Source organism: Mesoplodon mirus (genome assembly GCF_964341445.2).
Source record: "Mesoplodon mirus genome assembly, chromosome: 18".
Classification (NCBI taxonomy): domain Eukaryota; kingdom Metazoa; phylum Chordata; class Mammalia; order Artiodactyla; family Ziphiidae; genus Mesoplodon; species Mesoplodon mirus.
The window spans coordinates 33,894,438-33,920,777 of record NC_138994.1 but is presented as its reverse complement, the minus strand read 5'-3'; positions in this window follow the sequence as shown (position 1 = coordinate 33,920,777).

The window sequence follows — 26,340 nt, the reverse complement described above, 5'->3', positions numbered from 1 at the left end:
GAGACATTTGTATGTGGCTTAGCATGGAGTATAGGCAGGATTTTCAGCCCCGTTCACCTTTCTTTGCCCTTGGCCAACTGCCCTCGTGCAGTGAAAACACTGCACAACGGCACTGGGCAGAAACTTGTTACTCCCTTAGACGCGCTTCACACCAGTCCGCTTCGGACTTAGTCGCACATGCAGCATTTGCTGGGGGTGTGGGTGTGGGGAGAAGGCGATTTTATTTTCCTGGCTGCTCTATCCTATAAGTTGAATCACACCAAGTAAACACCTGAACCCAACGAGCAAAGTCATCTATAGCTCTCTGACTTTCACTCTGCAGGCTGTCACTCAGGTGTCAGTGAATTGTGGAATCCGTTTAAAGGCCACGACCAGCAGGGAAGCACAAAATACTCTTTTCGAATACAAATAGAAGAGAAAAAAATCAGAGTGCACAATAAGTTTGTTTCAGAAACTACTTATGTCCATATAGTATGTGTCTACTCGACTGTGACATAAAACGTAGCTCACAGCCCAAGCACAGTGTGTGATCAGTGGAGAAGTCCTCAGTGGAAAGGGACCATCTTCTTCTCGGTAATCACTAGCAGTATGACCATGGGGCAAGATAGTTTCCCTTTCTCTTTCTCCAGTTCCTTATTACAAAAGGAAGAGACAAACTAGTGTCTAAAGTTTCTCCCGGTTAAAATTCTATGAGGTTTGGATAAAGGGAATAGAGAGTAGGGGCCTGAAAAACAGTAGGATGAGAAGGGAAGTTTTCTTGCCACTTTCCAGGAGGGACTCATATGTTCTACCTTTCGTCAGCTTTGAGTGAGGCCAGCCCCTAAATCCCCAACCATGTGGCCCTCCCTACCCCCGAGCCTCCTAGAAGGCCTCTGGCCTGGCCTGATGCCTGGGAGCCAGGCATCAGCCCAGCAGGAACAGGTACAACCAAAACCTCTCCCCGTCCACCCTCTTTCCTTAAAGGACTAGTGAGAGCAGATGAATGTGTGCCAGTCCTGTTCTAACTCAGCTTGGGCTGGGGAGCTAATTCTGCTGATAAATAAACTAGGGTAAACCATTAGGGTGATTAAGCGTTCTTCCTGCCTTTGGTGAGGAAACTGAAATAGATGAGTTCTAAGTTCTCCTCTAGTTGTAAAATTCTGCTTTCAAAGACCAATATTTACCTTCTGCTTCTTTTTCTATCTTCCTCTTTTGCAATTCTATGAGAAGAAATCTGTTTTGAAAGAAAACAGGATCATGATTATCCATTACAACTATTTCCAAATCCTTATTCATTCCTTTTTACTTTAAATCTGATCTATCCAGTAAGATGATAACTCTTTCAAGGAAAGGAATTCTACCCTGTTTAAGAATCCTTTGACTCTTCCACAGTACCTAACTTAGGGTCTTGCATGCAGCTGGCGATATATTTTATTGACTGTTTTAGATAACGTTCAACAGATAATTCCTAATAAAAACTCTTAGAAGTAGGAAAAGAAAATAAAAGTATCTGGCAAAAACCTAAGCATTGTTTTAAAGTCAGGAACAAGAGTAGGATGCCCAATCATTACTGCTACTATTGAGCATTGTGGAGGAGGTCTTAATCAGTACGATGAGAAAAACGAAGTATTGGAAAGAAGAGACAAACATATCTGCATATGAAACAAGGGACCTAAAAAGTCCAAAAGAATCAACTGAAATTTTATTGGAAGTAACATGAGTAAGATGGCTCCATACAAAATCAAGAGATCAACATATTAGCCTCAATAGCTTTCCCATATAACACAACTAACTAACTAAAAAACAGAAGAAACATCCCATTTACTATATCAATAAAAATGCATAAAGCACCTAGGAATAAATTTAGCCACAAATTTGTAAGACCTATGTGATGAAAATATTAAAACTTTTTTGAAGGACATTAAGAAGTACTTACATGGCATGAGATACCATCCTCCTAGAATGTTGTAAAGAGGTCAATTCTCTTCAAATGAAACTAAAAATTCAATGCAATCCATTTTATAACCAAAATAATTTTTAAATAAACCTGGCCAGCTGACATTTGGTAGAGAATATATGTGAGAATAGTTATGAGATGTATGCCAAAGAAGGTCAAAGAGTAGGACCTTGCCCTACCAGATATAAAATATGTTATAGAGCAACTGGAATTAAGCAGTGTGATATCAGTACTGGTACAGGACAAGATAACTGGATCACAGAACAGCATCCAGATGAAGATAGCATAGTAGACCAGGGAAGAAAGAATAAACCATTCAGTGAAAGATTTGAAAAGAATCAGATCTTCATGTAGGGGGAAAAAGTTAGATCCCCTACCTCAACCACACGAACAAACAAATACAACAAATTCTGGACAGATTATAAAAGTACTTGAAGAAAATCTTAGAGGTGATTTTTACGTCACGAGGTGACAAAGGCCTGGCTAACAAAACCCACCCCACATGAGCCATGAGGAGACGACAGGCAGATATGGTGGCAGACTGTCAACACACCTCCTACTCTTCACAGCCCTCGCCCCCTTTTCCCCTGGACTGTTTGTCTTCCTCTTGTTGACTTACAAAACTCTTGGGAGTTCCCTGGTGGTCCACTGGTTAGGGCGTGGCTCTTTCACTGCTGTGGCCCGAGGTTCAATCCCTTGTCAAGGGACTAAGATCCTGCAAGCTGCACAGCATGGCCAAACCCCACCACTTCGAAACAAACAAACAAAAACTCTTTATGGTAAAGAAATACTGGCTTTCATTGAATTTCAGTGTTTCGAATATTTCCAGTGTTTTTGTCTCTAAGGAGACAAGACAAAAGAGTGGAGGAGGGAGCACCAGCTTTGCAGTCGGGTGAAACTGCCTTCTGCTTTCGGTTTGGCCGCTGGGGCCTTACACTGATCTCCTTCATCTATGAGGGAGGGATAGTAATATCATCCTCACAGGACTGTGGGCTTTAAATCAGACAATATATGGAAAACTCTTCATCTTACGCTCGGCATGAATCAGTGCTAAGCTGGTGTCACAGACAAGATGGTGGAATATATCAAAGGCTCTGCTTGTGGCATCAGGCTCTGAAGGCTCTTTCCCACCAGAAGATTATAGAAATATTGCTTTTATTTTCTTCTAATACCTTTATGTGGTCTTTTTTTCACATTTATGGATATATGTTCATTTAACATGAAACATGGGGATCTGCTATTTACCCCCCAAATAGTTAGGCAGCTATTCTATCACCATTTATTCATTTTCTTCCCCTGATTGCAATATTAAAACATGACATTTCAAAAGTCTTAAGAACACAGGGGTCTATTGCTGGACTCTATCCTACTTCAAATAAATATTCGGTTGCATTATTCCTCACTGTGGAATTGACATAACGCCTCATCTCTCTTCCGTTGAACACCATTATTGTCTACCATAGGAAGAACACTGCATGGTCCCTGTCCTCCAAAAGCTTATCGTATATGTGGGGAGAGGAAATAAAGGTTAGGACTCCTCGCTTTCACTGCCGAGGGTACAGGTCCAATCCCTGCTTGGGGAACTAAGATCACACAGGCCCAAACAAAACAAAACAAAACAAAACAAATGCAAGAAGTTAAAAACAATAAAAAAGGGGACTTTACAGAAATTCTAAACATGCCAAAGGCCATATGCCACCTGAGATGTAGAGGGTACAGTCTGGGCAATGGCCAATGACTAGCAAGCTAGTCCCCAGCCTCCTAGGCTCAGAAATCATACTCTTCCTCACCAAGAGAGAACTCACGTCTTCCTGTTGTGACAGTCTCACTTTAGCAATATCACAGGATTGATCAAACATCAGAATGCCAAATTATTACTTGACAATGAGAAATACATCTGTTCTACACACGGGGCATCTGTGTCTACACAATCAGAGAATTACCTTCTGTGGGGACAGGCCTCCGTGGCACACTAAAGCACAATCACAGAATCGAAGGCTACTTGGTGAGATCAGAATTAGAAAAGGAATCAGCTGAATCCAGAACTTAATGGGAAGGCCTGAGGTAACTGGATCCATCCATCTCCTCAACAGGCAGCCTGGCTAGTGGGCCTGACTCCTCAGTTATGCTGCCTAAGGTGCCATCTCTACTCTTGGGCAATGTGAGGATGGGCACTGCCCATGTTGGTCTCTCCTCACCTTTTCTATGCTTTCACTAGTGACCAACCCTCCTGCAGATAGACACATTTCTCTTTAGAAGTTAGTACATCATGTCAGGTTTGATTCAAGTGTGATAGGCCAGGAAGCCATTGGTCCTTACACATCTCTGCTCAGCTCCATGATGTGCTAACCTTGGTGGTTCTCTCTTGGGGGGCTGCCTTTCAAAAAACTGCTTACCACTTTTGTGAGTTCTGAGGGGAGGGGGGACTACTTTGCTATGGCCCCTAAGAAATGGTGACAAACCTCACAGGACTAGGATCAGGAGGGCTGGAGTATTCAGGGAAGGCTTTACAGAGAAAGATATCTGAACTTGAGTTGGCTTTTCAGAGATTCATAGGAGTTCCACAGGCAAAGCAAAATAAAGGAATTTTCGATGGACAAAGGCACAGACAAAAGTAGGAATGGCTATGGTGTAACTAGCGTATAGTGAGGAGCTGCTTTGGCTGGAATGGAGGGCTGCCATCACAGGAGAAAAGATAACTAAAGTAATGTGGAGTGGTAGGGTAGAATCAAGACTGTCAGCCTATTAAAATCACTCTTTTAATGTTAGCAACTGCCTGCTGGGAAAAGTAATCAACCACTATGTAACTGAACAAAAGGTAAACAGGCTAGCTCCAGGAATAGGCTACTATAAATATTTGAGGGTAGCCTGCTGCAAGAGTTTACTTGCAGTGTTTTAATGGAACCTATCTACACAATTCCTAATACACCGGAGAAGAAAGCTGCTAAGTAAACCTGAGGAATTGACGAGATCACACTTTTGTCTTTTAGGCATGCCCTTTTAGCCCTCCCAGGGTGACTGATAGCTCCTTGAGTATGGAGATCCTATATCTCTCATCACTTCAGCCAAGAAGGAAAGAAATCAACAGTAGAATGAGAGTGACTGGTGAGTACATCAAATCAGCATACTTTGTTGGGTTGAAGAAAATTTACTATCATGTCAACTCTGGCCTTCTTATAAACTTCACGTGTCAAAATAGTCCAATAGCTTGTTATCAGGGATCCAATTCCATAGGGATCTCCTGGGAGTGAAGTTCCTTTTAAAAATCCTGTGGGGACTTCCCTGGTGGTGCAATGGTTAAGGATCCGCCTGCCAGCACAGGGCACACAGGTTCGATCCCTGGTCTGGGGAGGTCCCACATGCTGCGGAGCAACTAAGTCAGTGTGCCACAACTCCTGAGCCCGTGCATCTACAGCCCGTACTCCACAACGAGAGACGCCACCTCAGTAAGAAGCCCACGCACCGCAATGAAGACCCAACGCAGCCAAAAAAAAAAAAAAAAAAACACAAAAAAAAACATCCTGGGAATATACTTTTCATTAAAAGAACAAAGTGTATGTCAGTCCTCATGGCTAAAGGGAAGAATCAAGTAGTAGCAGGAGGAAAGGTGGATTTGATTCTCAGTTTCTGGGTTCTGAATCTGAATTAATTATTGTCCTTACCTCAATGAGACAGAGAATTCTAACACAAATCGTCACTACTACAGGTACAGATACTGCCAAGATGAGTTTGTTGTTATAGTCATAACCTGGAACTTCTTTTGTGAGCTAAAAAAATATATAACAATTTTTAAAAACAAGGAGATAGAAGGGATGAAAACTTACGATTCTTAATCCTATTCTAAAGGATAGCTAACTCTTCTTAAACTACTATGAAACCCAATCCTTCCAGGCGAGTAGCTTCTATAAGAACAAGTCAAATTGAATGTTATTAGTCTTATCATTAGCATTTTCTTCTACAATTTATCTACAATTTATTTATCTTGTGTTATGTCCTTTTCGCGTCTACCCTAGGAATAGTGACACACTCTCTCAATGAGCAAAGTTGGAGATCACTGTCTTAGCCCGTTTCATGGCTGAAGATAAGATACTGACTAGGAGCCCGTGGTATTCCCGCTTGGGCACGTTAATGGCATGTCCTAAACTGAGTAAAAGTCCAAGTCCCATGTGTCAGGGGTTATCCTCACCTCACTTGACTCCTGCTCTTTCTGCTCACTCTGGGCTTCTGTGCTCTCACTGATATAGTTGTCAGCTTTCCACTGGTCCGTATCCCATTCCGCTTTGGACACATTTACTTCTTGCTGCTTGCTGAGGAGCTTCATCAGGAGGCCTGTTCTAGAGATGGGGTTGGCACAGGCCAGCTGCACGTGGGTGTCCGAGCAGTCTATTTTCAAAGTCTGGATAACATGAGAAATGAGCCTTTGCACGTCAGTGTTGGGGATGAGGGACCAGAGCTGCTGGTTTAGCTGAGTTTCAACTTGATCACCCGGGGATGCGAGCCCTGGGAAAGTGAAGCCTGTGGGCTTAGAGGATAATTCAGTGACCATGTTGTGGTGCTCCCATTGTGTTTTGTTGCTGTGTTGAACAGCTGGCATACTGTTGTCTGCAGCAACAGTAGAATGTGCAGTGGAGACGTTCCTATGGCTAGTGTTTCCAGGGCCGGTTCCTCCTGGCAGAGTAGCGTTTCCTGTAGAAATAATTGCTTCAGAAACATTTTGTGCAGTATTGTTTTCTGAAGTAGTGTTTTCTGCAGAAGGGTCTGAAAGAGAAAATAATTCTGGAAAAGGATTTTCCTGAGAAGTCACTTCTCCTGAAGACGAAACAGCCTCTCGTGGAGGGGAATTTATGAGACTCCTCACGACAGAGAACGGAGGGCTTGCAAGCATCATTCTATCAAGTGAACTTTTCTTTCTGAACTTTCGACTCCCTTTTTTTTTTTTTTTTTTTTGCGGTACACAGGCCTCTCACCGTTGTGGCCTCTCCCGTCGCGGAGCACAGGCTCCAGACGCGCAGGCTCAGCGGCCATGGCTCATGGGCCCAGCCGCTCCACGGCATGTGGGATCTTCCCGGACCAGGACACGAACCCGTGTCTCCTGCATCGGCAGGCAGACTCCCAACCACTGTGCCACCAGGGAAGCCCCTCGACTCCTTTTAACTTTGGGTTTTCTGTGGACCCGATGAGACCTAATTTTATGGAAGATGTATTTGTTTTCCAGAATGTGAGATTAATTCGAAGTCCTTAATATTTCTAACTCTTGCCTTTGCATCTTCGAAAACATGAATAGCGTTGGATAAGTCTTTTGATTTGCTTTTAACCTCAGATGGGGATTTTGGCGGGATGGAGGCACAAGGCCTGCCCTTGAAGTACGGTTTCAGGGAAGAGGAGCCTGCGGCCTTGTGTTCCTTTAGGAATGAAGACTCTGCATTGGAGGACTTTCCCACCAGCTTCCTGGGCCTCTGCACCACGAGAAGCTGTTTCAGCTTTCTTGGGGATGGCCTCCTGAGCTTTCATTCTTTGGCAGTGCTCGCCACAGATGGCTGGGCATTCTGTTCCCTCCTGACGCTCTCATCTCCCACTGCTTTGAGGTGCATTTTCTGTATGCCCCTTGAGGACCTTGTTCACTCTCAGCAGCTTTTCCTCTGTACTCTCAATCTTTGCTAGGCTGTCTTTCTGTGGTTGGGCAGTTTCTAATTTCTTTTGAAAGATGTAGCGTGTAAACATGGCACTTAAAAGGTTGGAACGCGTACGCGTGGCAGGTTTTTCTTCCTTTTTAACCTCATCAATTTTTTCTTGAGTTTCTGCATCTAACAAATTTTCCACAAAATGGAGTTCCCTCAATTTGTTTTTATTAGTTGAATTGTTGGGTACAGGTTTAACAGAAAGGCTCCTTGTATTGTTTTTCAAAAGGCCCAGCGGCATATGTCCATCTTGTTTATTTGAAAAAAGAAGTTGAATGAATGGTAATAATGTTGATTCCACATCTCCTAGATTTCCCTCTGAGATATAAGGCAGTATGTAATTTAGTGTACTGATAATATCACTTTTAGTATGAAAGTCCAGCTGCTCATTCATGAAGCCTGACAAGCTGACAGCACTGTTATGTGAGGACATCCTCTCTGACTCAATAGTCAGCTCGGTGCTGTTGTTCTTCTGCTGGGCTTGTAACAACTTCATCAACGATCCTCCTGCATTCTCTATAGATGTTTCTTCATCTGTCAAAAGAGAAGGGACTGTTTTTCATCACTGAAGACTGATGGGACAGCCTTTTGTCAGTCCACAGCCAAAGAAATGAGGAATCAGTCAAAGTTTGAGTGCTACTTAGGAGAAAAAGAAACCCACACTTAAGCCTATGACTGGCAACAACAAAATGTGAAAAAGGTCTCTCTTGAAAAAGGGGCTATCTACTCAGAAAATTCTGTAGCGTGAAACATAGGAACTATATTCAGGATTACTCCACTGGTTCCCAGGGGCCAGTACTCAAGAAAAGCCAAGGCTGGAAGACAAATATTCCCCTAATCAGCTGGACTCTCTGCAGACCTACTGTGACTCCTCACATTCATATACCCCATCCTGTCCTGCCTCAGAGGCACAGGAGTGTGAGGCTTCCTCTCTCCACCTCTTCAGTGTGCTTGTGTTCTTGCTGCTATCACAGATCTCCACGACAACCACCGCCGCTAACAGGTCGTCATCTGGACATGTCCTTCTCCAACTACCCACTGAGTCCTTTGTTTAGTCCCTGCTTCTATATATCCCAGTCCCCATAACAGAAGGCTCTATACAGAAAAAAAACACTATGTCCGACCTGGCTCTTTGCTAAAATTTGGGCAGGGATCTCGGGTATAAGTTAAGAGATTTGCCAGATTGTATGCCCATGTGGAATGTTCAACAAATCAATGGAATAATACTTGAGGCCCTAAAATGTAGACGGGAAAAAGCAACTTCTGTCGGATGGCTACTTTGCTTTCAATTCATTTTACTTCTAATATTTCCAGCTCTACTTGGGGAACCATCCAAATCTTCTGACTGTGTGAAGGTAATGTGTACCATTGTGTAGCTGGGCTTGTCTTCCAAAAGGATTGAAAGTATTTTTGGTGAGGGTCAAAGGAGGAGGGAAGGGTCATGAGAAAGGAGGAGCAGAGGCTAGCTGAGAGCCCCAAACTGGGGACAGGAGATCGGGGCACTAGGTTCATAGCACTTAACACCTCTGATCTTGTTTTTCCTCACCGGTAAAAGGAGAGTAAAAATGCCTTTTCTGCCCACTTCTGGGGGAGAAGGGAGTAATATAATTAGTAAAAAAAAATGTTTGGGGGAGTTCCCAGGTGGTCTAGTGGTTAGGACCCGGCACTTTCCCTGCTGTGGCCCGGGTTCAATCCCTCGTGGGAGAACTACGATCCCACCAGCTTTGTGGCCAAAGGGAAAAAAAAAAAAAAACTGTGTTGAAAAATCAGCCATTTTGTCTTTATATAAGTGGCAAAGTGTTATTATTTATGATGTGCTCTAGATCACTGAAAGAGACCTGTATTCAAGCTACCTGGGCATGAAAGCACATTTTGGAAGTCATCAAGTTAGTGCCCATAAATCTAATATATAGAAAAATAGTTGAAAGCCCCTGAGTGTTTTGTGGATAGAAAAACTTGCGATTCAGAGCAAGTTCAGAGCTGGACAGTCAAAGAAATAACTAGCTCTCCCATGCATTAGAAGGGCTTGGTAGCAGCTTCTGCTTATGGAACCAGAAACTCTCAGGCTCCAGATAGGACCTAAAACAGCATCACTTGTACTCTTCATAAAATTGCAGAAACAAACAAAATAAACAAAACTATATTTACACCTGTCTTATAAGACAAAGGGTACTTGAGACCTAATGTATATAAAATCAGTTTACAAACTGTGATGTACTATGTGAATAAGTTCTCATTTGCACAGAGGGCAGCATAGGATATGTGGCCATTAATGTGAATTCCCTTCCCCCTTCCATTCCTTTCTCTGGTTCCTTTACATATGCAGATCAGTTACATTATGAAGCTAATAATGTAACTGAGCTATTCTTAGCTTAATAATGTAACCAAGAATCTGATTTTTAGCAAGGGGGTAATTCTTAGAAATTTAGGGAGCTGGAACTCTGAATGAATGTATTAAAATAATGTAATTACATCATTAGTTTTAAAATGTATCATCCTTGATTAAAAGTAAAAAATTAAGTTAAAAATTAAAAATGTATTATCCCGCAATTGAGACTCACCACAACGTGTGACGTCCCTCAGGCGTTCACTGTCACAACGCAGCTTGACTGTCTCACAGACAACCTCAATAGTATTTTTAAATTGGCAGAGGCAGCAGGCCCTCCGGCTGGGTAAGATCCTATAAATGGAAACACAGGTCATTAAATTCGTGGTAAAAGAGTTACCTGAGTAGGTAGAAGAGGTAGGCCAAGGCCACCACAGACCAGTGCAAAAAGGAGTTCTTGGGGCATATGGACTATAGAACTGGATAGGGGCCGGTTGGCCAATTGCTGCCCTTGACTGTTGGAAATAAATATCGAGGAGGAGAGAGGTGCCCAACAGAAGGATTAGGATGGCAGTAGGTATGATATGCCTAGAAAAAAAGGGAATAGGGATTAGAATTGGGTGACATTGAACTGCAGTTTAATTCAGAAGTATCTCCTTCCGACCCGAAAGCCTCACTTTGGGTTGAGAGTACACCCGAAGAAGGCAGACTTCTAAGAAGAGTATGAATAAGACCGCACATTCTGGAGTCACTTTCTCAGTTCCTATTTGTGAGGAGTAATATATTAGAAATTATTCTAGTAATAAAAAAGCATCATGTGGCTAAACAATAACAGAGATCGCATTGACCAAATCTGGACAAAAGGAACATTCCAAAGAATAACATTATCATTATAATAAGGTATAACACAGTTAATTGAAAAAAAAGCACATGAGTTCATAATGATACTCCAAATGAAAAGTGGGGGAGCTCTTCTTTATAGAATAATGTCAGCTAATAAATGCAAAAGGAAGGATAGAATTAGGAAAGTGTTATTTTGCAACGATCAATGTAATAACCGATTCAGACAAGGATTATCATTGATGCACAGTTGGGTGAAGAGTTGTTTGAAAGTAGGATCTTCACTGATCCCAAGGATCACCCCACATATTATTTATCAATTACCAAGGGGAAAAATAACTTTACAATGGAGAGATATGGAATAGACCACCTTAATCAAGTGATCAAACTTAGCACTGGGCCACCTCAAGGGATGAAGTATGAAGAATACATCACCTATATAGTATTCTTCCCCAAAATGTTTACTTTGAATCTAATGAGGAAACAGACAAATACAGATTGTGGGGCAATTTACAAGACAACTGGCTTAGACTCTTCAAAAAAGCCAATGTCATAAAAGACCAAAAAAAGATAGTAGGGAAAAATTCTAGGTTAACCGAAACACAGACATGACATGCAATGCCTCATCTTTAATTGGATCCTGTATCAAAACAAAACAGACTTAAAGAATGTTATTGGCTTCTGGCCAAGATGAAGTACAAGGGCCAACTTAACCTCCCAGCTGAAACAAGGAAAAAATCAGATGGAACCTATGAAACAACAGTCTTCAAGAAACGGAACCTCAGGCAATACATTTCAGTGATTCCCGAGGAGATGGGAAATACATGAAGTGATCCCTATAATTGCCCTTACTTCTCTGAGAGAGTATCCACGTCATGGTACAGGGAAGAGAAGTCCAGACAGAGACTAGTGGGCTCCCTGACAGACGAAATGGAGAGAAGAGTCTGGGAAAACCAAGGTAACTAGAGTTCACAAAGCAGAGTATCAGAGAGAAAAGAAGTGCACAGACAAAGAACTCTGGAGATATGCAGAGGGAGCTCTTGAGAATTCAACAAAGTATGGGTCAGTACATTTGTGTGAGGAATAACTTGATGCCAGGAAAAGAACCACATGAAAGGATTAATAAGAAGAACAACTGGATATCACACAGGGTTGTAGGAATAGTACCTGTTCCTACAAGTCAGACTGGAAAACCTCATGATACGCAGAAAGGACTTGTCTCAGTAGTTGCAAATGATGAGCTCCAGACTAAAGGCTACTTGGACTCCTACCCAACGAACCTTAAAAGCTAGACCTAAAAGAATAAAAGTGTTTTGAGTAACCTAATTTCACCCAAAACAAAGCCCAGGCATTTTACAGGAATAAAAATATACATAACACACAATAAACTAAAACTCACAATATCTGGGATCATATGAAAAATTGCATGCAAGCATGCAAAGAAGTAGGAAAATATGACCCATACTGAGGAGAAAAGGCAATCAATCAACAATAACCCATAATCGATACAGATGTTAGAATGGGCAGGAAAGAACTTTTAAAAAGTTATTATACATGAAGAAAAGTTATTATAACTGTATTTCATATGTTAAAACACCCAGACTAAACCCTGAAAATGTTAAGTACAGGCATGCAAAATGTAAAACAGACCTAAATTGAGCTTCTAGAGATTAAAAACAATGTCTAAATGAAAAAGATATTGCAGGAGGTTAAAGGCTAATTAGACACGGCAGAAGGTCAGTGAACATTAAGGCATAGCAACAGAAACTATCCAAAATGAAACAAAAGGAGTAACAAAACAACAACAAAATGAATAGAGCCTCAGTGACTTGTGCAACAACTTCAAGTGGCCTAATACATGTGTACTTAGAGTCCATGAAGGAGAGGAGAAATATAAAAATTTGAAGAAATAATAGCCAAAATTTTTCCAACTTGGTAAACACTATAAACCCACAAAGTCAAGAAGATCAATGAACTTTAAGCAGAAGAAACATGGACAGAACTACACCAAGGCACAGAAAATAATCGAATTGCTCTAAACCAGCAATAAAGAGAAGAATTTAAAAGGAGCCAGAGGAAAAAATTATACACTACGTACAGAGGAACAAAGATAACAATGACAGCAGAATTCTTGCTTGAAAAATCATAAACGAGAACTCAGTGGAATAACATCTTTAAAGTAGTGAATTGAATTCTATCAAGCTAGAATTTTATACCCACATCTGTCAAAACAAAAGCAAAATAAAGACTATCTCAGACATACAGAAGCTGAAAGAATTCATTGCTAGTAGACTTTCACAATAAGAAATGTTAAAAGAAGTATTTTTAAGCAGAAGGAAAATGACACCAGATTGGAATATGGATCTACATAAAAGATTAAGAATACTGGATACATACAACAATGAAAACCCAATTCAACCAAAAATAAATAAACAAATTAAGAAAAGAAGGGAAAAATCATATAATCACTGCAATGGATGCAGGAAAAGAATGAAAACATCTAACATACATTCCTGATTAAAGAAAAAAAAAACAGCCCTCAGTAGACTAGGAATGGAAGGAGACTTCCTCAACTTGATAAATGACTTCTACAAAAAACCTAACATCATACTTAATGGTGAAGGACAAAGTACTTTCTCACCAGGATCAGGAACAAGGCAAGGATATCTGCTCTCATTGCTTCTATTTGACCTTGCACTGAAGGTTCTAGCCAGTGCAATAGGGCAACAAAAAGAAAAGAGATATTCAGAATGCAAAGGAAGAAGTAAAACTATCTTTATTTGCAGATAACATGATTATGTAGAAAACCTGATAGAAGCTACGAAAATGCTACTGGAACTAATAAATGAGTTTATCAAGTTTGCAGGGTACAAGATCCACATACAAAAAGATGAATTTGTCTCAACAAACAATCAGAGATCAAAGTTTTAAAATGCTACTTATAAAAGAATCAAACATATAAAATACTTAGAATAAGTCTGACAAAAGACTTGCACCCTGAAAACTGTAAAATATTGCCGGGGGAAATTAAGAAAGACCTAAATAAATGGAGAGATATAAAGTATCCATGGATCAGAAGATTCAATATTGTTGAGACATCAATTCTCCCCAAATCGATTTATACATCAAAACCCCAGTAGGCTTTTCTATAGACATTGACAAGCTAATTCTAAAATTCATATGGAAATAAAATTTAGAATCACTAAAACAACTTTGAGAAAGAACAAAGTTGAAGAACTAACAGTAACTGATTTCAAGGATTATGAAGCTACACCTTCAAGACATTGTGATAGTAGTGTAAAGAGAGACAAAAAGACCAAAGGAACAGAATACAAAGTTCTGAAGTAGAGAGAGGGGGAGAACTGACTGTCAGGTTCAAAGGCATTTCAGTGGAGAAATGATAGTCTTTTCAACAAATGATGCTGGAACAACTGAATATCCAGGTGCAAAAAGGAAAAAAAAAGGAACTTCCATCTAAACCATATACAGAAATGAACTCAAATTGGTTCAAAGATCTAAATGTAAAACATAAAACTATAAAACATCTAGAACAAAACAGGTGAAAAATTTTATGACCTTGAGTTCGGCAAGATTTCTTAGATACAACACCAAAAGCATAATGCATAAAAGAAAAAAACAGATAAATTAGACACCATCGAAATTCAGAATTTCTGCCCTGCAAAAGACACTCCTGAGAGAACGAAAAGATGAGTCACAGAATGGGAGAAAATACCTAGCAACTTACCTATTGGATAAAGGACTAATTTCCAGAATATATAAAGAACTCTCAGAACTCCAGAAAAATATAAATAAAAGATTCAAAGATATACAGATGGAAAATAAGCATATGAAAAGATGTTTGACATGATTAATCATTAGGGATGCTACAGTGAGATACAACTACACACCTATTAAACTATCTAAAATTAAAAATACTGAGCATAGCAAATGTTGGCCACAACGTGAAGAAAATGCAGCTCGCATACACTGCTGGTAGAGATGTAAAATGATCAAACCACTATGGAAAATAGGTATTTTTAAAAAACTTAAACATACACTTACCAATGATGCAGCCATTCTACAGGCAGGCATTTACCCAGGAGAAATGGAAGTAAACATCCATACAAGACTTGTACACAAATAGTCATAGCAACTTTATCTGTAATAGACAAAGACTCAAACAACTCAAATGTCCATCAATGGTCAATACATAAATGGTGGTACATCCATATAAAGGAATGCTATTCAGCAATAAACAGAAATGAATTACTGATATATACAACAATATGGATGAAGATTAAAATAATTATGCTGAGTTAGAAGCCAGTTAGAAAAAAGTATACACTGTATGATTCCATTTATATAAAATTCTAGAAAATGCAAACAGAAAGCAGATCAATGGTTGCATGGCGATTGGGAAGTGCAAGGAACGATGGGAAGGATTACAAAGAGACATTAAGAAACTTTCTGAGGTGATGGACATTTTGATTTTCGTGATGTCTTCATGGTGTGTATGTATGTGAGTGTGTGAACACAGATTACTGCATGTCAATTGTACCTCAAAAAGCTGTTAAAAGAAATGATATTATATAAGGGAGACAATGGGGGAAATTTGAATAGCAACACTTTATTAGGTAATATTATTGTGTAAGAATTTAATGTCTTCAATATTGTGTATTAACAGTATTGTCGTTAAACAGGGAAATAATTTTTAATATCCAGAGAGGAGGGCATGTAGCTGACAAGAGAGGGATCGCAATTGTGGCTGATGCTGTGGGACGCTGAGGAAGATGAGGCTAGAGCAGTGACCAATGCGTGACGGCACGGTGAAGACAGTCATTTGTCAGGTGACCTGACAAAGACGGTTGGAACAGACTGCTAAATGCAGGGCCGTTTCCGCATACTAATCTCACGCAATCCCCTCAACTAGCCTTGTGGTAACAGAATGTTTCTATTAGCTTGCCATATGGGAGGGGGGATGGCACAGTTTAAGGTGCAGTACGTTGTGTAATAAACTGTCACAATAGGGTCCTACAGAAATAGTTTTTTAAACTGCAAAAAAATAAAACTTGACCCTTCCCTCACAACGTATATGAAAATTAACTCAAAATGAATCATAGACCTAAATGGAGCTATACAACGTCTGGAAGAATACGTAGGAGAAAATCTTTGTGATTTGGGGTTAGACAGTGGGGTCTCAGAGAAAGATTTCTTAGATTAAGACACAAAAAAGCAAAAACCATCTAAGAAAAATTGCTAAGGGACTTCCGTGGTGGTTAAGACTCCAAGTTCCCAATGCTGGGGGCCCGGGTTCGATCCCTGGTCAGGGAACTAGGTCCCACATGCATGCCTCAACTATGAGTTCGCATGCCAGATCTAAGAAGCCCATGAGCCGCAACTAAGGGGCCCATCTGCCGCAACTAAGACCCAGCACAACCAAATAAATAAATTAAATAAATATGAAAAATTAAGAAAAATTGCTAAATTAGAGTTCATCAAAAATTTAACACTTCTAGTTTTCAGAGACACTTTAATATAATGAAGATAAGTCACAATCTGGGAGAAGATATTTACTAAACACATATCTGAGAGCAAGGACTATTTCCATTGCTTTTTATATAAAGCACTGTTAAATCTCAATGCAAATATCCAATTAAAAAATGGATTTGAACAGACACTTCATTTAAAAGGATATTTGCACATGAATAGACACTCAACATCATCAGCTATTACAGAAATGCAAAATGTGGCAAAAACCACGAGATTCAACTACACACCTACTAGAAAGGCTAAATTTTTTTAAAAACAAATATAAGGATCAGGTGAAGAGGTAGAGCATCTGCAACTCTCATAGACTGCTTGTGGGAAAGCAACATGGCACAGGCACTTTAGAAAACAGTTCAGCAGTTTCTTAAAAAGTTCAATAGGCACTTAGCATATGATGAAGCAATCCCACCCTGAGGTATTTTACCCCAAAGAAATGAAAACATATGCTCACACAAGACATATGTTCACACACACATGTGAGTGTTTTCAGAGGCTTTGTTCATAATAGCCAAAAAACTAGAAGAAACTCAAATGTGCATCAAACGATGACTGCGTATCCACACAACTAGAATACTGCTCAGCGCTCAAAAGGAATGAGCTACTGACAGGTGCAACAAAACAGATGAATCTCCAAAGAGACTGGCTAAGTGAAAGAAGCCAAAAACAAAAAGCTACATACCACATGATTTCATTTATCAAATATTCTGGAAAAGGCAACATTATACGGACAAAAATCAGATTGGTGGTTGCCAGGGGCTGGTAGTGACAGGAGGATGGATTGACTACAGAGGGACATGGGGGGTCTCTTGGGAGTGCAGAAGTTTTCTTGACCTCAAATGTGGTGGTGGCTACAGAACTATACGTTTGTCAAAACACATCACACTGTATATTTAAAAAGAGTGAAGTTTGTTAAATGAAAATTATACATAAATAAACCTGACTTAAGAAGATAATCAAACAAACCTAAAAATACAATTGAGTGAAAATCAATGTAAGAAAAATCAACTTACAGTGTTTCCAATTCAAGGGTCATCATGAGGATGCTTTCAATTGCTGTAAGTGACACTTGTGCTGTTCCCATGTCTCTGAAGGAGAAGCCCAAACATGCATGATATAAAACCCAAAGACAAAATTTCTAAACTGAAAAAGATACGTAACATGGGATTACTTCCACTTTGGCTTCTTACTTGCCATAGATGATAATTCCAAAGAGCTCTTTTGGAAGAAATTTAAATTTGCATCATCAAATTAATGACCTTGGTGCTGAACAGTACAATCATTTTCTATTAGCCTCACTTCTCATTTTCAATTGCATCTACCTCTTTTGATCACTCTTTTTTAAAAAAATAATGTACCCCTTATTCCTTTTTGCTTTCTTGGATAAATACTATTCCTATATGCATCTTCATGTTCCATACCTATATGTGTTCTTCAACACTGTTCTCATCCTCTGCTGGCTCTCTTACCCATATATATTCTTTCTTAATCCTTTTCTTTGCCAATAACTCTTATTTTCAATAACCCAGTTAAAATCTAAATTATGACTGTTTAGCCAAAGTACTCAATTTTTGACGAAAGTCAAAAGGAGCAGAAATTATCTCATGAGCCATGAAACTGTTACAATACTTACAAAGAGTTTAATGCTGGCACTTTAAAAAGACAAGAATCTTCCACTGTTGGCAAAGGATTACGATTGAGAATTCTGAAAAATGGAATGGAATTAAAATTATCTGCATTTTCAATTACTTCCATGAAAGTTTATAGTCATTTTTTTTGCGTATGGAACTTGAAGGTTAAAAAAAATCATTTTCTGTCTTTACCTATAAATCTCCCTTAGAATCTGTAAAACACTCTTTCACTGGGAACTACCCAGGTCTCTAGATGATAAAGTGGAGAAGAGAAACAAACAAACAAACAATAAAATAGAAAAAAAGTGGCTAGCAAAGAAAAAATATGCCAAAGTACTTTTCACGTTAAAAACCCTCGAAGTGACTATGCTGGTAGGAAGCCCTTGCTCTGTAAAAAAGTACTATTTCTAGTGTCCTCCATAATTCAAGGTGTTTTTCTTTCATCTCTACAAAGTTTGAAAAATTTCATGATTTAAACTACCCAGCTAAAGACAAAAATAAGGCTAATTCCTTGGTTCTGGAGCCAAAGAAGAGAGAAATCCAAGAGGAACTGGTGAAAGCCATACTCCCATCACATAGTCCCGTGTGTATTCTGGTGCCATAGCCTTTGTTACTGTGTATGTAATCAACTGTTTACTTGTCACTCTCCTAGACTGTCAGCAACTTGAGAGCAGGGACCACACTTTATTGTCATTATTATTCCTCTGCCTGACATAGTGCCTAATAGTTACTAGGCACTTAATAAATGTTTGCTGAATAAATAAATAACATTTTGTTTATATATCAATAAAATAAACAAATTAATTTTGAGGAACAAAATTTTACTCCAAAATGTTGGAATAGATTTTCTTCATAGTTCTTTCTTTCTTTCTTTCTTTTCCCCTTAGTTCTTTAAAACAAATAAGGGGGAAAAAAAAACAAAAAGAAACAGGAAGAAAGAAGAGAATATCTGACTTTAGGTTAACTCTACTCAAGAATTATTAGTGTACTTTTGCAGAATATTATAAAGATAATTATCAAAACTAATATCTTTTGGGTTGCCATGCATATGTGATCAGCATTTAACATTTCATCCTCACAGTAACCTTATGTGATATATATATTACACAATTGTACAAATGAGGAAACTGAGGCACAGAGAAGTTACATAACTTGTCTTAACTCATCAAGCTCGTAAGAAGCAGAGCTGGAGTTGGTACTCAGTTCTGACTCTAAAGCCTGTGTTTAACCTGAATGAAAAAAAAGGGTTTTTTTTTTTTTTGAAACATCTGTTACTTTAACCTTAATTTTGACAGCACTAAATATAGAAATACCTTTTCAAACTTCATCTACCCATCTGGGAAAGCCTCTATGAGAACTATATTTTCTCTTTTTATTTATTTATTTATTTCTCTTTTTATTTATTTTTTCCTTAATCATCTCTCGTGATAAATATTTAATTAGCCTATGGCCATTGAGACTTTATAGATTTTTTTTTAATTGCAGGAAAATCAGTAAAAATGATGGAGGAAGGACATCTGAAAATTCATCCCCGCATGGAAGCAACAATAACAGCAACAACAAAACTGGCAAAAATGGTCAGAATCAACGTCTTCTGAACTCTGGGAATTTAACCAACACGCTGGCAGCAAATGGGGGAGCAATTTATTCAAGGAAAACAAATTAATTTCTGTAAGAACAACGAGATCTGTGTTGCTTTAACTTGCCCTTGACCCTTGGTCTCCATGCCAGTGGTAGCCTTGAAAAACAGCCCACATCCCTGGTACCAGAACGAGCAGCATGGACTGGGAGGTCCTTCAAAGCCTCATCCCCAAAGAACTGTCATTGTTGTACATGTCTGGTGGTCCCCTGGAAGACCTCACTTGAAAGGCTTGCCTTTGACCTGACTGAGGGCTGTCTAGTGAGAAAAGCCTCTGCTCAGGTGGCATTTCTGGAAAACATTTTCAAGCAAATATTTTAACATGGCGGTGGCATGAGGCAATGGATAACAGTTTGGGGCAAAAAACAACCCAACCGCAAAGCTTTAAAAGAAAAGCTGAGGAATGAGATGTCCACAGACACTTTGCAATATTCCAATGTATTCCTGGGAAACTGGAAGGCCACAAGACATATTCCTGGGCATCTAGGAGAATAACTGTTAGCATTAATAAATGACTTCAGCAAGGTTGTAGGATATAAGATCAATATTATTTCTACACACCAGCAATGAGTAATCAAAAAATGGAATTTAGAAAACAATTCCATGTGGAACAGCATCAAAACAAATATAATACTTAGGGGAAAATTTTACCAAGTAAGTGCAAGATTCACACTGAGAAGTACAAAACTGTTGAAAGAAATTGAAGAAGATCTAAATAAATATAAAGACATGCTGGATTCATGGACTGGAAGATAATCTTATTAAAATTTCACTACTTCCCAAATCGACCTATGGTTCCATTGCAATTCCTATCAAAATCCCAGCTGACTTCTTTCCAGAAATTGCCAAGCTCTTTCTAAAATTCCTATGGCAATTCAAGGAAACAGAATAACCAAAACAATGTCGGTAAAGAACAAAGTGGGAGGACTCACACATCCTGGTTTCAAAACTCAGTTCAAAGCTACTGCAATCACAGTGTGGTACTGGAATAAGAACAGACATGTAAATCAATGGAACAGAATTGACAATATAGAAATAAACCCTCATATGTATGGTCTATTGATTTTCAACAAGGGTGCCAAAACAATTCAATGTGGAAAGAACAGTCTTTTCAAGTGATGCTGGGACAACTGTACATCCACACACAAAATAATGAAGCTTCACACCGTATATGAAAATTAACTCCAAATGGATCAAATATCCAAATGTCAGAGCTAAGGCTATAAAACTCTTAGAAGAAAACACAGGAGTAAATCTTTATGACCTTGCTTTAGACAACAGTTTCTTAGATATGATACCAGAAGCACAAACAACCAAAGGAAAAATAGATGAATTGGATTTTATAAAAACTAAAAAGTTTGTGCTTCAAAGGACACTATCAAGAAAGTGAATAAACATATAGAATGGGAGAAAATACTACAGGTGGGAAGAATAAGATGCAGTGGGGAGAAGAAAAGTATAGTAGTTGCTAGGTGTGACAATCTCAAAATTTTGAACTATTACAAATAAAACAGCCACCCTGAACCACCCCAAAGGGCAGACCCAAGTTTTTTTTTGCTTTTAGTGTTTATGCCTTTCTAAATCTGAGAAGTTGCCAGGATTCTAGTACATAGCAAAAAGTGAGGACAACACCCTCAAGTGTGTAAGCTTTTGTGTGTACATAGCTATGTAAAGGAAACCAATGCTAGCTGACTGGGGGAGCATTAGGGCGGCTCTGTGACCGCAGCTCAATTTGCCTTCATAGTGTGGCCACACCTCCCGCACTGATATTCTCAACAATGGGGTAAATAATTCAATAGGGATAAGGCTTTGATTTTCCTCTTATTCTCTCTTCGTGCTTATGTTCTTGGTACAATATTGATGTACCACGGACAAGCCAGCATGTGAATGTGCTCTGTCTGGTTAAGTTATATAGCCTTTCCACATTGTAGAGTCCTTCAGTTTCTAAAATCATGGAGCTTGTATTGTTAGATCCAATGAAGTGACTAAAAGAATTTTTAAAAATAAGCCATCAGTCTGGACGTGCATAGGTGAATGAAGGAGAAACACTTTACAGTCAGAGAAAAAAAGCATACTTAACATTTAGGATTATCAACCACTGCCGGTTTTCCATAGTATATTTCATTCCTGATTTTATCTGAAAGAGATATGATTACTACCACCATTGAAAAAGTGGTACTTTATTAATAAGCTCTTGGCTCATCTTTGAGGTAGATTTCGGATTTAAAATAGACTACCACACTGCTAACTACTTCACCTGATATTTCTCAATAACATAGAGGCTTCATTCAAGAAACCTACTGACTTATAATTACCTGACACCCGGTGATGAATCAAGGATTTGTGCGGCCTGAACCTCATCTACTTTGGGAAATCCTATCTAATAAAAACATGCAAAGTTATAAATAGAAAAATCGCTAGGACCCCTCTCAAGACCTTGGAAGGGACCTATGCAAGTGAGGAGCCCTGAAGCCTAAGGTTCATTGAATTCATGATAAATCCACCTCAGCTGGGGCCCTTTTCCAAACTTATTTAATGCAAGCAACTTATAAACACCCCAGTAATATGTCATTATAGGTAGTAAAATGATTTAACTCAAGGGTGGCATCTTCCCTTGGTGGCTTGCCTTTGGTAAGAGATGCAATAAAGTTTATATCTCACCATGGCAAATGTATCCTGAAGCAAATTAGCTTTGTCTATTAGAAAGACTTAGTCCAAAACAAAGACTTACTATACTGTGACAATCTTTTGAAAGTAACTGTGAATGAGTTTTCGGAGTACAGTACTAATTTATTTACAACACCAGGTAGTTCTGATTCTTTCACTACCTTTTTCTGTCATTTAAGAGGAGCACAAATTCCAAAGGAACAAGTTGGTGCCTCTTCCATTACAAATCTTTTCTAACCTACCACCCATTTGCTACTTCACCACCCCCCTCCCTCACCTTGTTACCCTGCTGCATAGATGCTAGAATGGCTCTCATGTATGTTTTCCCATCGACATCCATATTTCTCCTTCCAGTATGAAAGCTTCTTGGGGACAAAGTCCCTGCCCTATGCGTCTTTGTATCCCCAGCACTTAGTACAGTGTTCACAGACAGTGGGCATGGCACTCAGTGAATGTTTTGGAATGAATTCATTAATTTTTAAACTGTGATTTATTTATTTATTTCCACAATGTATTTTCCTGTGTTGCCTACATTAACTATGGTGAAACTCTGATTCTTATAAGGAACTCTTGGTGTTCTAGGATGTTTAGGAAAGTGGTGAGTTTAAGACGTTGTACTGACGCTACTAAAACCTCCTGGTGAAGGGACCTCACGAGCCTGCTCTCCGGTGTGCTAACAAAAGAAAAACCGACCCTTGGTGCTCTCTCCCCAAGGTAGGCGTCAGCAAACTAACAAGGGAAAGGAAGGAGGCCGCTAAAGATAGGCATCTGCAGGAATTGTTAATCCAGCTCCAGACACAGCCTCAACACCTTCATTAACCCAAAATGTGGGAACTGTGTGAAACTGGATTTCTGAACCATAAGACAGGTAAGAGAGTCTTTTCCAAAGCCAGGTGTAGAAGAGCTCTTTACCTTGAGTCTAAAATCGCCTTCGGGGGCCTCCCTGGTGGCGCAGTGGTTGAGAGTCCGCCTGCCGATGCAGGGGATACGGGTTCGTGCCCCGGTCTGGGAGGATCCCATATGCCGCGGAGCGGCTGGGCCCGTGAGCCGTGGCCGCTGGGCCTGCGCATCCGGAGCCTGTGCTCCGCAACGGGAGAGGCCACAAGAGTGAGAGGCCCGCATACCGCAAAAAAAAGGAAAAAAAAAAAAAAATAAAAAAATAAAAAAAAATAAAATAAAATCGCCTTCGGGCCATTGAACGTACCCACTATCATTTCCTTGTGCCATGAGAAATCAGAGAAGTTTTGAGCTGAAGGGGTGTAAAACCCACACTTCTTATTGAAGAGTAGTCAGCAAAGAAAACATATTGAATTAGGCCGCAGCAAAGTCTTTTCTTTATATTTTTCACACTACAGCTGAACACAAACAACGTCTTTTTCCATACCTCAAAGGTTCCTATTGGCCACAGATAATTCACTTCAGCAATATATGCTTTTTTGAAAAATAATGTTCTGGGTGGCTGGGGAGAGCCCTGTGGTGGGTGTTCAGGAATTCTTTCTGCTTTACCATTTAAAAGAGCTAATGATGGTTGGGGAAGCACCCACACCCACTGAACCACACCCTGCTAAACTTAGTTCTCTGCAGCTCTGTGTTGCATACATTTTAAGCAGTTAGGAACTTTGCACATGAAAAGGAATCAAAGCGAAATTCAAAAGTGGAAGTGCCTGGACCATTCGCATATTGGAGAGGCATCCATGGAGTGGGATTCCATGACAATGCTAATCTGAGTGTTTCTGTTCGGTGCCTTTAATTGACCATGCCAAAGATCAGTACTATGGAAAGCAGAGCCTTTCATATATATGAGTTAAACAAGTCTCTTGGCCTCTTTGTACCTTAGTTTCCTCATTTGAAAAAAAAAATAAATGGCTCTCAAGACATACTTTCCAGAATTCATACTGGGCTTACTTACACCCAGCTAACCAATAACTGCATGATTGTTATTACACACAGTTGTTTACATGTATTCATCTTCTATTTCACTTACAACTTGTGTAAAAACTGCATTCCATGCCAGGCCTGAAACGTTCCAAAGCTCAGTTCTGGGAGTAAATTGCAACCAAGATTTCTACAAAAAAAGACACAAGCAAAAGAATTAGAAAAACAGATATTCTTTCAGAACATTTATCCTTTGGCAATAATTCTAATTTATATATGATGAAACATAACATCACTACTCCCTCCATACACTAAAGAAATCTCACTGTGGGAGATATTATGATTTATACTTTCATGATTATATATGTGGTGCAGTAGATACAAAATACTAAATGCTCATTAAATACTTGTGTTAAGTCATCTTTATTTCTCTAGCTAGGCAGCACTATTGACACTTTGGGCTGGATAATTCTTTGCTGTGGGAGGCTCTCCTGTACACTGTTGGATGTTTAGTAGCATCTCTGGTCTCTGTCCACTAGATGCCAGTAGCATATACAGTTCTGACAAGCAAAACTGTCGCCAGACACTACCAAATGTCACCTGTGTGCAAAATCACCCTGGTTGAGAACCACTGCTCTTGATACTGGGTGATGTTGGATGCTCAGCATGATCCTGCTCTGTGCTGGAACTGTCACCTCGGGATACAATGGAGACTGAGCTACAACTTCCTTAAGGAGCTCTGGAGGCTGAGATGGGGTCTTCTGCTGGACTGGAGAAGGTTCAACCTCTTTAGTGACCTGTGGACTTATGGGAAGTGCCAGAGCCAGAGATTTAACAGTGCCATTGTACAAGTGTGACTGCTGAGCTTCATTTACCCCATGATGAACACATGGTCAAACTACAACCTCCTTAAGTGTCTCCAAGGGCCGGGCGCGGGCCTCCTGAGGACTTGAAGTTTCTAGTTCCTCAGGGGCCTCTGAAGGCTGAGATGGAGCCTCCTGCGGAAGTGGAGGTGGTTCTACCTCTTCAGTGGGCTCTGCATGCTGAGCCTGGGCCTCTGCCTGGGGTGAAAAAGATTCAACGTCCTCAGGGGTCTGTGGATGCTGAGCAGGGGCCTCTTGATGAGGTAAAGATTCAGCCTCCTCAGTGAGCTCTGGATGACGAGTTTGGGCCTCCTGCTGGGATGCAGAAATATCTCATCCTCATCAGAAGACTCCCTGTCGTGTAGCTTTTGGGCCATGTTTTCCTTGCGTGTGGCGCTGAGAGGCCTATACATATCCCTAAGCCAAAGTGGCCGCCTTCTCCCGAAAAAGCCCTCCTAGAACACAGAAAGGGAAATATTAATTCTGCATCTCCCCTGCTTTCTCTGGCCACAGTACTTTATCCTCCTCACATCTACCTGACTCTCACTTTCCCCTGAGCTTCTCTTACGCAGCAGAAATCAAAAAAAAGCCCCTTGGAGGAAAACACACACAGTTAGTGTTGCATGTCACTTTTCATCGCTCTCACAATGTGTTATCTCTGCTTTCATTAGGACTAAATGGGTACCTCAGTCCATAATCACAATGAGCAAAACCACCACAGACCCGGGATCATGAAAATCATTGCATGCATGCTGGCCTTCCAGAAGTTCTCTGTGTCTGTCCAAAATGGACCCCAAGTGTCTCTGGAGAGACATTTGTATGTGGCTTAGCATGGAGTATAGGCAGGATTTTCAGCCCCGTTCACCTTTCTTTGCCCTTGGCCAACTGCCCTCGTGCAGTGAAAACACTGCACAACGGCACTGGGCAGAAACTTGTTACTCCCTTAGACGCGCTTCACACCAGTCCGCTTCGGACTTAGTCGCACATGCAGCATTTGCTGGGGGTGTGGGTGTGGGGAGAAGGTGATTTTATTTTCCTGGCTGCTCTATCCTGTAAGTTGAATCACACCAAGTAAACACCTGAACCCAACGAGCAAAGTCATCTATAGCTCTCTGACTTTCACTCTGCAGGCTGTCACTCAGGTGTCAGTGAATTGTGGAATCCGTTTAAAGGCCACGACCAGCAGGGAAGCACAAAATACTCTTTTCGAATACAAATAGAAGAGAAAAAAATCAGAGTGCACAATAAGTTTGTTTCAGAAACTACTTATGTCCATATAGTATGTGTCTACTCGACTGTGACATAAAACGTAGCTCACAGCCCAAGCACAGTGTGTGATCA